Source organism: Suncus etruscus, chromosome X (assembly GCF_024139225.1).
Source record: "Suncus etruscus isolate mSunEtr1 chromosome X, mSunEtr1.pri.cur, whole genome shotgun sequence".
Lineage (NCBI taxonomy): Eukaryota > Metazoa > Chordata > Mammalia > Eulipotyphla > Soricidae > Suncus > Suncus etruscus.
The window spans coordinates 122,918,266-122,931,029 of NC_064868.1; the positions used below are offsets into that span (position 1 = coordinate 122,918,266).

At 43.9% G+C, this 12,764-nt stretch overlaps 1 pseudogene; it reads right to left on the reverse strand.

Annotated features, from left to right (window-relative positions):
• Window positions 1-842: 842 nt before the first annotated feature.
• On the reverse strand, window positions 843-8,497 carry LOC125999043 (E3 ubiquitin-protein ligase UHRF1-like; annotated as a pseudogene).
• Between the last annotated feature and the right edge of the window lie 4,267 nt (window positions 8,498-12,764).

The following is a 12,764-nucleotide window of genomic DNA, read 5'->3' on the forward strand; positions in this document are numbered from 1 at the left end:
ATGACACTGATGAAACAGAACTTCTAGACCCACAAAGAAAGACGTAATCATAAGTTCAACTCCTTGACTCGTGCAGATACCAAGACCTCTAGATACAGAGGTCTGATGTTATCACCCAGGACGGAGCAGAAGTTTTCCATACACCACAAAAGCACCAAGGGGAGAATAAATGAACCTGAAAGGAGTCTATAGTTAATCCCATGACAATATACTTCATTCTCATCTTGCTGAGAGTTTTGATCAAGAATGGGTGTTGGACCTTATCACTTCTAATACAGGTTATCAGATTTCTCTCTTTCTTTGTGAGGTTTGCCATCTGTTCGCATTCCATTGCCTGTTCGTTTGTCTTAATGTTCTTTTCCAATTTCTTCTGTTGTGTTGAGTTTTCCTGCATCACACCTTCCAGTACTCCTATTCTCTCCTAAGCAGCTGATACCCTGTTGGCGAGGCCATCCATTGAGGTTTTCAGTTGAGCTACCGTGTTTTTCAGATCTGTTATTTTAGTTTGGAGTATTCTGCTTTCTGTCTTTGTGCTCTGTTCAGATCGATCTATGCTTTCTTTGAGTTCTTCAAACATCTTCCATATTGCTATTTTAAGTTCCTTATCTGAAAGATTAATCAGTGGTTGGAATTTGTTAGGTCATCCGAGCTTTTGTCTTCATTCTCTGTGAATGGTGTTTGCCTGTGCAGGTTTCCCCATTGTCACGCTTGTAGTGTGGTTTTTCCTGCATGTTGTGTTGGGGTTCATTGGTTAGAAAGAGTGCCTGGCCACTAAGTGAAGCATGCTCTTCTGCTGCCTCTAGATGACAGGTTTTTGGGGGTGTGCTCCCTAGGCAAGGGATTCAGAAACACAGAAACACAGAGAGCTCCTGGCAGCAGATGCCCTGGAAAGTCTCCTCTACTTTGCTCGGGAATAACTGGAACATTCAGTCCTTCCCGGCCTTCTTGATCTCACTCCACAGCTTGGCGTTCCTTTTATCCTCCTTGATGAGGCAGGTCTGCTGTGCCAGCAGGCGGAGGGTCTCTCTCTACCTTGGACTTATTGGGGGTGATCAATGGGGAGACATTTGACGGGTCCTCTGAGGACTTGCTCTTCCATTTTCCCTTCTTGGTGGTCACAGAGCTGCTTACTTCCATGTCCTCTTCCTGCTCCTCTTCCTCCAACACCTTACTGCAGCTCTGCTTCCAGGCCAGCACCTCCAGATAACCAGCAGGGTACTGCATGGTCAGCCCCAGCTTCTTTGTCTGGTCCTTTCCTTCCTTGGTCCACGCGTCTGGCTCCTCATCATCTCGCTGCAGCATATAGCAACACCAGTAACCCAGACTTCCCCTTCTCAGGCTTTACCACCTTGTAGATGCCATCATAGTGGTTGCCCTCTGGTGGCACATACTTGCTGTGTCTGCCACCTTTGACACTGAGAACCACCCACATAGGCTTGCCTGACTGCCAGTCCTTGGCCTCTGCTCCTTTGTGGTCATTGATGGGGCAGAGCAGTTCAGAGCTTCTGGTCACAGGACTGTTTGGTGGTCTACTGTTCCCGGAGAGGTCTCTGCCGCCACTACCCTTGTAGGTAAAGAAGTTGCTGTGGTCCACATTGTGTTCGTAATGCCCAGCCAAGTGCAAGGAATAGGCACTATCGTTGCTGTGTCTGTAGATGCCCGCCACATGTGGCCGATGGTCCCCCAACTCACCTGCACTCGGAATTTCCACATGGTGCCCAAGGGGATGCCCGGGATACGCCTGTAGTGGTTGGAGGGCATGATAGTGCATTCTTTTGTGCAGGCTATGCCCTTGCCTCAGTCCCTACTCGAGGAGGATGTGGCTGAAACCACCTTGGCTTTCTTCTTGCTTTCTTTCAACTTTACCCTGACCAGCACCACCTCGCTGGCATCATTGCCGCACTCCAGGCAGTATCACTCCTCCTGTGGTGGGACGCAGGTGAGGGGCAGGCACAGACGTAGAGCTGGAAGGCCATGTCGCATTAATCGCACATAAGGTGCTTGTCAGGCTCTTGCTTGCCCCTGCACAGGTGGCAAGCACAGGCATGACACAACTTGCTGGGGTTGTCCTTGCACTGTTTGTAGGATGGTCCACTCTTTCTGTCTCAAGGGGTTCTCCACCATGGGGCTCCCTTCTCCAGGTGCTCGATCTTGAAAACTTCAGCACGAAGTTGATCTGACAGTTGTTGAGGTACCTGCTCCCGATGAGGACATTGGTGAAGACCTTGCACTGCATCTGTGTCTCCTGCTTGCTCAGGATCTGGGCAAAGTACCAGAAGCTGCACTCCTAGGGGTTGTCAGGGTTGTAGTTGAGCATAAGCATCTAGCCTGCCTCCATTTCCTGCCACAGGAGGATGTACCTGGCATGGGTAAGCATGGCCCGGGCACTCATCTGCACCACACCATTCTCAGGGTAGTTGTTGTATTTCATGTGGTAGATAGATGAGCTCATCCTCCTCCTCCTCCTCAGGAATGGCCATGTAGCTGCAGGGCTTAGCAGCTGATGGGGCATTCTTGGTCACCTGCACCCCCTGGTCCTTGAGACAAGTGGCCTGCTTGCTGCCACAGAGGTCTATGCCACCACTGCCCTTGTAGGTAAAGAAGTTGCTGTGGACCACATTGTACTCGTAACACCTGGTCAAGACCAGGGAATAGGCACCATCATTGCTGCTTCCATAAATGCCCACCACATGTGGTTGATGGTCCCCCGACTCACTCACCTGCACTTGGAACTTCCACATGGTGCCCTCGAGGATGCCTGTGATGGGGCATATTGGTTGGAGGGCATGATAGTGCATTCTATGGTGCAGGCAATGCCCTTGCCCCTGTCATGACTGGAGGAGGACGTAGCTTAGGCCACCTTGGCTTTCTTCATGCTTTCTTTCAACTTTTCCCTGGCCAGCACCACCTCGCTGGCATCATTATGGCACTCTGGGCAGAACCACTCCTTCTTGGGTGGGACGCTGGTGAGGGGCAGGCACAGACAGTAGAGGTGGAAAGCCATGTCACACACATCGCACAGAAGGTGCTTGTCAAGGTCCTACTTGCCCCCTCACAGGTGGCAGGCACAAGCATGGCACAACTTGCTGGAGTTGTCCTTGCACCATTTGCAGGATGGTCCACTCTTTTGTCTCAGGGGGTTCTCCATGATGGGGCTTCCCACCTCCAGGTGCTCAATCTTGAACATTTCATCCACAAAGATGATCAGACAGTCATTGCGGTACTCGCTCCCAATCAGGACGTCCATGTCTCCCGTTTGCTCAGGATCTGGGCGATGTACCAGAACCTGCACTCCTAGGGGTTGTCAGGGTTGTAGTTGAGTATGATCGTCTGGCTGCCTCCTGTTACTGCCACAGGAGGATGTGCCTAGCCTGGGAACGCATTCCTGGGTGCTCATCTGCACCACACCATTCTCAGGGTAGTGGTGATATTTCATGTGGTAGACAATCCCATTCTCCTCCTCCTCAGGAATGGCCGTGTAGTTAGCTGCAGGGCTTAGTCATTGATGAGGCCTTCTTGGTTACCTGCACCACCTGGGCCTTGAAACAGGCACCCATGCCCATATTAGTGTCCCGTGCTTCTATGTACTCATTCACATTGTACAGGCCCAGCCCAGTCTCATCCCAATTCTCCTCGTCAGCCAGACCTGCCTTAGCATCCACCTTGCTGCTTTTGGATGCTTTGTCCGACTCCCTCTGGCCCAGGCAAAACCCTGAGACTGAATCCTAGAGCTTGGACTCCCTCTCCCGGCCACCACCAGCAGGGAGCAACACAAGGCTCTGGCACACGAGCAGCTGGATAATGTCACTGAGGTGTACATCTTAGTCGAAGAGCGTGTGGCCATCCTCCATCTGCTTGCCCTGGTAGAATAGTCGCTGCAGGCCTGACCCCACATTGAACAAAACCTGAAACTTCTTCCTCAGCTGTTCCACCTTCGTGAGCATGGACAGGGAGTACATGATCTGGGTCACCTTCCCATCCATGGATCATACCTGGATCTATATGGTGCCTGCAGATGCTCAGGCATCTGGATGCACCGTGGCATGTTGGCTGGAGACCCTGGGACCCCTTATGATTGACTTGGACCCCCTGTGATTGACTTTTAATTTCAGTGTAACATAATCTAAGAAAATACTTGGTATGATTTTTATTCTCTTGATTTTGTGAAGGTAGGGTTTTTGTCCAAGCATTTTATCTCTGTTTGAGAATGTACCAGGCCCGGGGCCCTTATACCAAGAGAGAACTTTGCTAAAAGCAGAGGACTCTGAGAAGTAAAGTGTAAACATCTAAGGCTTAAATAATTTTCCCTCTCAAGGGTCACAGGAGACCTTCCCATCTAAAGATACAGAAGAATTCTTAGGATGCCCCGATTGAGAGTTACAGATAACTGCTTTCTCTCTCAGGGTCCTTTTTCCTCACCGAAAGAAGCAGATAATATATTTTATTAATTTTACTGTCATCCCTTACAGTATTGAGGGGAAAAGTGTCTGATAGATTATTTTGTAACATGATATGTACAAGAATATTAATTGTATAGTTGTATTTTGTTACTTGAGTGTATTGGTTTCTTTCCCTTGTAATATGGGCCCTTGTATGTCTATCTATCTGTGCTATTGTGTTCTTTGTACTCAAAATATATGAAATACTTTCTGGAGAGACTGTCACCTCTCCCTTTAAGTTGGTGGAATTTGGCTTATGTTCAGCAGAAATAGTGCTAGCCTGCATGTGTCCTTGTAGTTGCAAGTTTGATTGCTCTGCTAGAGATGGCAGAGAGCAGTGGGATTAGAATTAGAGGCCTCAGATGATTGTGAAGTTTCTGAAGTGAAGCCTGTGGCATGTGTGTGCCTTTTCTGAAAACATTTGTGTAATTGCAAGCAAATTGCTGTTTAAGCTTTGTGCATTGGGTGTGTAAAGTAATTATTAACACATTGGGAATTAGGAAACTCTCTAAGTTCAGCTCTGTAAGGGTTAAAGGATTCTCCAGCGGGGTGAGCTGGCTGGCAGGGAGATAAGAGCACTGGACTACTTTTGTCCATGCTTCTCAGGAAATTTTTTTAATTTCCTCTCAGGAATTTTAGAACAAGGTCATAATTCTGTCACTTGTAATAACAGATTATTACTTAATGAAAACTTTTTGGCATTTTAAGTCAAATGGCCACAAAAGTTTTAAAATTTGAGTCTTTTATGTTTCTCTTAGAAAATTTATTTTGATTTTAAATGTATTTGAAAAAATGTGTGGGGAAACGTGATTAGCCTTTTTAAATAATATTGTTAATTTTATGAGTAATTAGTATTATAAAAGTAACTAAATTTTGTTTTGGATTGTCAACCTGTGTCAAATTTAATTTTGGTCTTAAATATCTAAACGTGGAAATGCATTAAATATTTTTAAATATATAGAAACTCTTGGACCTATGATTAGCAAACACTGAAGCAAGAAGAGATTATGAGATAAATTTTTAGAAACTTCAGAATGATATACCTGAAATGGTTAAAAAAAAAAGAAAAAAATTCAATTCCTGGTAATTTACAAATGATTAACTTTGGTCTTCAAAGTACGGACATTTGTTTGTTTTTAAAGTCAGTTTTTCATACCTTGAATAGTCATAGCTTATGTTTTCCTGTTTAATAATATAAATTTTAACAATTTATTACAGCTGTCTTGCTGTTCTACTGGAATATATTTAAAGTGTACATTGTAAACTGAGAAGAACAGTTTAGGTAAAATCTGGTTATTTAAAGAACTTCACTTCAAGATGAAGACTCTTTCTACAGTGCTCATTAACCATTTCACATAAAATTTTGAAATGCTCATTAACCATTTTACTTAATATTTTAAACTTCAAACTTAGGATTGCTTTGGAAATGTTTTGTGCTAAATAAAGCTTGAAGCTTTTATTTTCAGCAAAGCTCCATTCCATCTACATTAACTACTTTTAGAAGCTGGAAAAGTTTTCCTACAAACAAAATTTGTTTCTGCGAACATGTTGGCTCTACATTTATAAGTGCTTGTCTTATTTTACCCGAGCCAATTATTCTCTTTTATAATTTTTTTATTTAAACAAATTTATTACATACATGATTGTGTTTGGGTTTCAGTCATGTAAAAAACACCACCCATCACCAGTGCAACATTCCCATCACCAATGTCCCAAATATACCTCCACCCCACCCAACCCCCGCCTTTACTCTAGACAGGCTTTCTATTTACCTCCTACATTCTCATTATTAGGATAGTTAGAAACGTAGTTATTTCTCTAAATAAACTCATTCCTGTTTGTGGTGAGCTACATGAGGTGAGCTGGAACTTCCAGCTCTTTTCTCTTTTGGATCTGAAATTTATTATTGCAAGAATATCTTTCATTTTTCTTAAAACCCATAGATGAGGGAGACCATTCTGCATCTTTCTCTCTCTCTGACTTATTTCACTCAGCATAATAGATTCCATGTACATCCATATATAGGAAAATTTCATGACTTCATCTCTCCTGACAGCTGCATAATATTCCATTGTGTATATGTACCACTGTTTCTTTAGCCATTCATCTGTTGAAGGGTTTCTTGGTTGTTTCCAGAGTCTTGCTATGGTAAATAGTGCTGCAATGAATATAGGTGTAAGGAAGGGATTTTTTTATTGTATTTTTGTGTTCCTAGGGTATATTCCTAGGAGTGATATAGCTGGGTCGTATGGGAGCTCGATTTCCAGTTTTTGGAGAAATCTCCATATCGCTTTCCATAAAGGTTGAACTAGACGGCATTCTCACCAGCAGTGGATAAGAGTTCCTTTCTCTCCACATCCCTGCCAACACTGCTTGTTTTCATTCTTTGTGATGTGTGCCAATATCTGGAGTGTGAGGTGGTACCTCATAGTTATTTTGATTTGCATCTCCCTGACAATTAGAGATGTGGAGCATTTTTTCATGTGTCTTTTGGCCATTTATATTTCTTCTTTGTCAAAGTGTCTGTCCATTTCTTCACCCCATTTTTTGATGGGATTATATGTTTTTTTCTTGTAAATTTCTATTAGTGCCTTGTATATTTTGGAGATTTGCCCCTTGTCTGATGGGTATTGGGTGAATAGTTTCTCCCACTCAGTGGGGAGCAATAGTTATCAAAACAGCATGGTATTGGAACAAAGACAGGTGGAATAGGCTTGAATACTCAGAGAATGTTTTCCAGACATACAATCACCTAATTTTTGATAAAGGAGCAAGAAATCCTAAATGGAGCAATGAAAGCCTCTTCAACAAGCGGTGTTGGCACAACTGGCTAGCCACTTGCAAAAAATTGAACTTAGACCCCCAGCTAACATCATGTACGAAGGTTAAATCCAAATGGATGAAAGACCTCGATATAAGACCTGAAACCATAAGATATATAGAACAACACATAGTAAAGCACTCCAGGACATTGAGACTAAAGGCATCTTCAAAGAGGAAACTGCACTCTCCAAGCAAGTGAAAGCAGAGATTAACAGATGGGAATATATTAAACCAGGCCAATTTTTCTAATGTAAGTTTGGATCAATTCTTTTGTCTGTTCATGTGTGTTTCAATCTAAATATGGTGGCCACCTAGGCGTCGGTTTAATTCCAGTAGTGCTGAAAAGTTTTGCTCAGTGCTATTTGGTTTTCTTTGAAATATCTGTTTATTTGGTATCTCTACCTTTCATGATAAAATACTATTTTCAAAGCCTCATTCACTTTTGAGATATCAGTTTTTAACTCAAACTAAAAATTTCTCGTTAAAAAACATTAACATGATTAAAATACAATTCTATGCCATAAAAGACTCACCAAAAATGTGCTGGCACATGCATTGCCATTAATTTTTCATAACTTTATCAGTCTGGTCACTTAGCAGCTGACAAACTGTAGCATCCTTCAACTAAAAATCAGTGGCACTCTGGACAGATCCATTAACTTGGCCAATGGCAAGGCGCAAGTCCAGTCCTTATCAGGGGCTGTGGATCTGTGTGCATTTTTGGCATAAAAGAAGGAGCTACACGCTGACTCTTGGGAAGACTTATAACACTAACTAACCAAACTGTCTCCAGGGCCACAACAAACCCTGAGATTTCCCCTTCTGTTACTTCCACAGATCTTAAGGAGACCACCTACTCCCAAAGAGACTTCCAGAGGATGGTTCTGCAAGCAAACAGTTCCAGATGATGATGCTGAGGAACAGGTGCTCTCAGAGAATGCAGAATAAAAGACTACCCTGGAAGGAGACCATGAAAGACACTCTGGCCTCTAGATAAAACTATCCACTATGCATTTGTCAACAATTTTTTTGATGGTTATGATGGGACAATGTGCCTTTGTTTTGTCACCCCATGTTCCCTTTGGACAAAATTATTGGATTTCTCTAGCAGAAAGTCTTAATCTTACTTCATTCTGTTTGTAATAAGATATCTGTGTGCATTATATGTTAGACCATTGTGTTACACCAGTGTGAAAACCTTATGATGCTATCTCCAACCTCACCTTTTCTCGCATTTTCCCAACAAGACAATAACGTTTAAGGATTTGCCTCATTGGGGTCCCAATTTCTATTCTACCCCAAAGGAATCAATCAAACTATTTTCTCCATTTGTTATTATTGCTAATCAAAGTACTTGTATGACATTTAATAAGTGTTCAGCACTCCAAAGACAAAAACTGGGTTCTCTTAACTGCTCAAAATTCTGGTGCTGGTGCAGTGACACAAGGGTAAGGCTTTATCTGCCTTGCCCAGGCTAGCCTAGGATGAACCGCGGTTTGATCTCCTGGCATCCTATATGGTCCCTCAAGTCAGGAGTGATTTCTGAGTACATAGCCAGGAGTAACCCCTGAGTGTCACCGGGAGTGACCCCAAAGACCAACAAAAAATTGAATAATTGGCTCATAATTATGGTAATATACATTTTTCATTAGACTGGTTCTTTACCTGTGGACAATATACCTACAATTATATTCCTGTCAATGCCACAGGCAATTGTCCATCACAATTGACAGCCCTTTTACCTGATAGGTACCAGTTAGAAAAGATTTATCAGCAGTGAAAGACTCGATCAGCCCCCTTGACAGAAAAATGTTCAGATAAAGTTTCCTTTTTGTCTGATTCTGAAAGTGTATCCATGATAATATCTATTGTAGGACTGTTCCTTTTTGCCTGTTAATCAATGACAGCTACAACATACAGGGTGCAATTTAGCTAAATCCCTGAATGCTACCTCCACAGCCATTGCCTTGTTTAATCAAGAACAGTACAATGAGGCAGGACAACAGAGCAGCCATAGACTATTTGTTGCTGTTTCATCATCAATGCCGTGAGAAGGTAAAAGGCACGTATTGCTCTAGTATTTCTGATAATAGACAGGAAATTCAGGATAACTTATATCACCTGGCAATAAATATTAAACAAGAAGGAGTAGAATGGAAACTGATTGGTTGGTTAACCACCCTTTTGGCCCCCTTCCTTGGCCCCCTCATTGGCTTCCTATAGGTAATCTCATTTAGGCTATGGTTTTTTAAAAATTAACTGATTTTATTAAGCATCAAGTTGGCGAATTGCTGGCAAAACCCATTCAGGTACATTATCATTGTTTAGATTTACAGGACAGAGGCTTCCCTGTGGACCCTTGAGACTGTGAGCACCACTCTGTCATCCACAATAAGGTCAGACATAGGAACAACCGTAGAGACATCCTGGCACGGTATCCTACTCCAGCTTGGAATCTTAAAACGGCCTGCCAAGGAATACTGCACGGCCTGTGGACCAAAATTAGCAAGGTCAAGTCAGTGAAAAAGGCAATAAGGCAGAGTCTACAAAAGCAAGATCTCTCACATTTTTGCTTAATAGAATTGCCCATCTCCATCCTTAGATATTCTGGTGTAGCAACACACTGATTCTGCTGGAATCTCAGGGCTATATGGCCTAATAAACTATGGAAAGGCACAATCAGGCCCAGAGTATTTGGGATTAGAGCACTAAATATCATTCATGCAGGCTGAGCCTACGCATTGGCATGAAGTACAGTGACATATGTAGGAGACACTGGAATATGACCCCTTTGGGCCCTTTAACTGGGTACTGTTGATGGCCAGTGGGATTCCGTAGGCAATAATCCTTGGTGAAACTCCTTATAAACAGCATAATAGATTCCGTGTACATCCATGTATAGGAAAATTTGGCCTCTCGGGCCGGCTCCGCGCGGCGCGGTCGCTCGGTCGGGCGGCGGCGGCGGCTCCGGCCCGGGGCCGCCGAAGTGACGTGGCGGGACGGGGCGGAGCTCGTTCGAACCGGTTCCCGGGTTCCCCTCGCCCGCGTCTCCGCCGCGCTCAGTCTCGGCCGCGCCGCCGCCGCCTGCGGCCCGTGTACCTGTTGGACCGGCGCGAGAAGGCGTCGCAGCTGGCCGAGCGGCCGCCGCAGCTCCCGGGCCGCCTGGACTCCGCCGGCTTCCGCGCGTCCGTGTGTCAGGTAAAGGCGCCCGGGAACGGCGGGGCGACGGGGCGCGGGGAAGGAAGAGGAGTTCGGGGCGCTCGGCAGCCCGAGGGCCAGAAACCTGTCACCCGCCGCCCCTGCCGCGGCTCCCGGGGCTCCGGCCTTGGCCTCGCGCTCTCGCCCCCGCCGGCCCTGCCAGGGCTGAGCGCCGCTACCGACCGGGTTTGGGGAGTCGAATTGCTTTGCATTGAGGGGGGCGCCGTTTAACTTTTTTTTTTTATTTTATTTTTATTTTGCGCTTGATTCTATTTTTCGTTTTGCGCTTGGTTCTACTTTTTTTTGCACTTGATTCTATTTTTTTGCATTTGACTCTCTCTCTCTCTCTCTCTCTCTCTCTCTCTCTCTCTCTCTCTCTCTCTCTCTCTCTCTCTCTCTCTCTCTCTCTCTCTCTCGCATTCATTTCCTGGGTCTTTGCTGTCGGGGTTTCGGGGTTCCTTCGCCGGGCCCACTTCGGCAGAGTCCCGCGCGCCGCAGTTACAAAGAAAGAAAAAAAAAAACAAACTCCAGCTCTAGTTAGCTTGCAGCAGGTGGGGGAGCTGCTTAGCTTGGCCACTCTGAGCCCCTCATCCCTGGGAGTTCGTGAGTTGTTGTTTGTTCGTTTGTTTTCGGGTCATACCTGGCAGCGCTCACGGGTCACTCCTGGCAGGCTCAGGAGACCATATGGGATGCCGGGATTCGAACCACTGTCCTTCTGCATGCAAGGCAAACGCCTGACCTCCATGCTATCTCTCCGGCGGCCCTGTCCCTGAGTTTTTAACTCCGAGGGGGTTCACGAGAATAGCTGGGGAACATCCAAACACTTGGCATTTCATCCAAAGAGAAGTTTGTTCTTACAACTAGTAGAAAAGAAATTACCTGTGATAATTTTGATGGAACTGTTAAGGATGGAGTCACTCTATACCTACTGCAGTCAATCAACTGCTACTTACAGCTACAAAAGAACAAATTGACTTCCTACCTCACTATGACACTTTGGTTAAAAGTGGCATGTATGAATATTATGCAAGTGAAGGACAAAACCCTTTGCCCTTTGCTTTTGCAGAATTAATGGACAATTCGTTGTCTGCTACTTCTCGAAACACTGGCATTAGGAGAATACAGATTAAACTGCTTTTTGATGATACACAAGGAAAGCCTGCTGTTGCAGTGATAGATAATGGAAGAGGAATGACCTCTAAACAACTTAATATAGATTGTCAAAATTCACAAGGCAAGGTGACTTTGAAAGTGATCATTCAGGATACGTTCGTCCAGTACCAGTGCCACGCAGCTTAAAGAGCGATATTTCCTATTTTGGTGTTGGGGGCAAGCAGGCAGTTGTTTTCGTTGGACAGTCAGCGAGAATGATAAGCAAACCTGCAGATTCCCAAGATGTTCATGAGCTTTTGCTTTCTAAAGAAGATTTCGAGAAGAAGGAGAAAAACAAAGAGGCAATTTATAGTGGCTATATTAGAAACAGAAAGCCTTCTGATTCTGTTCACATTACACATGATGACGAAAGTTTTCTGCATCATCTTATCTCAGAGGAGAAGGATACAGAGAGCTTTCCTACTGTGATTATCACAGGAGTACAACCAGAACATATACTGTACTTGAAAAATTATTTTCATCTCTGGACAAGACAGTTAGCACATACTTATCATTACTATATTCATGGCCCAAAAGGAAACGAAAAACAGACATCAAAAGAAGCTGGACCTTTCAACAATATTGACATTGAAATTTCTGTGTCTGAAAAGGGGAAGGCGTCTAAGATTGTAAACCTAAGGGAAATACAAGATGATATGCAGACATTGTATATAAACACAGCATCTGATAGTTTTGAGTTCAAGGCTCATGTTGAAGGAGATGGTATAGTAGAAGGGATTATTCGATACCACCCTTTTTTATATGATAGAGAAACTTACCCGGATGATCCATGCTTTCCATCAAGTATGTTAGTTTGTTCTTTTTATTAAGCTTAAAATGAGAGATTGTGACTTACACTACTGACTGAAAAAATATATATAATGATTTTTAGATAGGTTAGTAGCGTTAGATGAGTAATAAGATTTTTCTTATGTAAATCTTATTAGACTATAATTTTATAACTCTTGATATGTATTTTTACTTAAAGAAGAATAAAACACTGGCTCAAAGGAAAAAAAAGAATTATTGTCAGGTTTTTGGTGTGCGTGATAGAGGCCTCAGATGATTGTGAAGTTTCTGAAGTGAAGCCTGTGGCATGTGTGTGCCTTTTCTGAAAACATTTGCGTAATTGCAAACATATTGACTAGTGTC